This window comes from Physeter macrocephalus, chromosome 10 (genome assembly GCF_002837175.3).
Source record: "Physeter macrocephalus isolate SW-GA chromosome 10, ASM283717v5, whole genome shotgun sequence".
Taxonomy (NCBI): domain Eukaryota; kingdom Metazoa; phylum Chordata; class Mammalia; order Artiodactyla; family Physeteridae; genus Physeter; species Physeter macrocephalus.
The window spans coordinates 72,411,857-72,413,853 of NC_041223.1; the positions used below are offsets into that span (position 1 = coordinate 72,411,857).

The 1,997-nt window shown below is 33.8% G+C and overlaps 1 protein-coding gene across 3 annotated transcripts in view; it reads left to right on the forward strand.

The window, feature by feature from the left end:
* SYNCRIP (synaptotagmin binding cytoplasmic RNA interacting protein) overlaps window positions 1-1,060 on the forward strand; it is a 25,292-nt gene extending 24,232 nt beyond the window's left edge. For all 3 annotated transcript variants that reach the window (XM_024116812.1, XM_024116811.3, XM_055087633.1), the window contains one exon: window positions 1-1,060. This exon is cut by the window's left edge. The gene's annotated coding sequence lies outside the window, so the exon portion shown is untranslated.
* Window positions 1,061-1,997: the final 937 nt, after the last annotated feature.

Genomic DNA, 1,997 nt, shown 5'->3' on the forward strand with positions numbered 1-1,997 from the left:
TTTGAATTGTGTTCAGATATGCAGTTTCAGGTGTAATCATCAGAGCTGGTTAGTCAGGCATTCCAGATAGTGGTTCTTTTCAGAACCTTTTTTAAAGGGTTGGTTAACTACCTCAGTAGCAGAGGATTGAACTATACCCTGTCTGTACTGTACATAGAAAATCTTTGTAGATAAAAGCAAGGCTTGTTAAATGATATGAGGGTAAGATTTTAATATACCAAATGTAACATTCTTAGTTGCCTTTAGTTTCAGAGGCTTGTAAGACTTCCTCATGACCATCATAACAGGCCTTGCTTTTGTCGTATTTTGTGGCTGAAAAAGCAGCCTTGCTTCTTCAGATATTGTAGTTATTTGGATGTATAATAGTTTAGCAAGATGTTACTTTTGTAAGACATCAGATGTTCAAAGAAAGTGCATCCGAACTTGTACTAAATACTGCAGTGTCCCTTTATAAAAAGTCAGACTAAAACTGACAATTGTACAGCGAAGCCTGACATTTGGATATTTTGAAGTTTTTTCATAAATCATAGAAATTAGTATACGGCTGTAGTTTAGCTTTTTAGGTAAAAGGTATGTTTCATTAGTGCATTTCTTATTGCTGATCACTGCAAAAACGTGGATCAGCTTTTCCATTTCTTATGCAGGTCATGATAACTTGTAGAATAGAGTACAATCATTTGTGCTATGTTTTTAATTTTCTGAAGCACCTTGATGACAGTGAGTGTTCAGTGGTGAAGCATCCTCTATTGAATCACCCTCAAAAAAATTTTTGCCAAGTCCTAAATTGATAGCTTAAAGTGAGAAGTGAAATTATAGTTTAATTGAGACTTGGTATAAAGAAGTCCCTTTTCCCCTTCCCCAAAGGGATACTGCAGTTATATCACATACCCAATAGGCACCATGATGAAGATCAGAGCTTATACTTAATTAAGGTTTTATACACACCAGTTTCCCCAGTAAATGCAAATTTAACAAGAAAATTAGACATGTCATATGTTCAAACTGCTCATGGCAAACAATCATTTTGCATTCCTGCAAATAAAATTGTTTTATACTGTAAGCTGGAGGCGAGTGTAACTTATTTTTGTAATAAAGTTTTTATTTTTTTTATGTGTCATTAATATAAATGTGTGTTAGTATAGAAATATTCTGGTTTAAAAACTTAGAAATGCACACATTTCAGTATGTTTATTTGTACTTACATAATTTTAGATAGTGGTTGCCAATAGCCTGTATGTTTCACATTAATTGGTTTTTTTTATGTTATCTTAATAAACCATTTTAGTATGTTGTATGTCAGTTACTGGGATAGCTGGGACATAGAGTGTAATTTAAAATTTGTCAATAAGTATTCATTGGAATATATGTAAATGTGCCTTGCCGGTTATTGAAACATTACCTACAAAATGAGTATGGGGTGACAAAAATTAGTTCCTGGTGCTTAATGAAACTTTTTGCCACTGATTTTATATATTACCCCGTGCTTTTTTAAAGTACATCTCTCTCAAATCTTAGTGTAAGTTTGAGGGCTACACAGAACATTTACATTTCATTCTAACATACAGTGAGTATAATAGGTTGTGGACAGTGGGTAAACTAAATGTAGCCTTCAGTAAAATTGAATCTCAGTGTAATCCTTGCTGCTGGCATTTCCCAGTTCCAAGGAGTTAAATGATCCCATCAAAGAGGTCATTGCCATGCCTATTGGCACTTTACTGTCATACCCTTTTTAAGGGACACTGTCAAGGTGTTTAAGTTAATTCTCAGAATTATTTGTTGGGATTTTAGAACAGGTTTGTTTGACTTAAGTAAGAACTGCATTGTCAAAGTTGAAAGATGAACATTTTTGTGAGTTCACAAATGTGTTCTTAAGAAAACATTAAAATGTGGAGCTGTGGGTTTCCAAGACTATTTGGCATTCTTAGTTTGGGGATTTGGGAGGGAAAACTTGATATTAAAAAATTGTGAAGAATTGATGGGTAATGTAAACAGTGGTG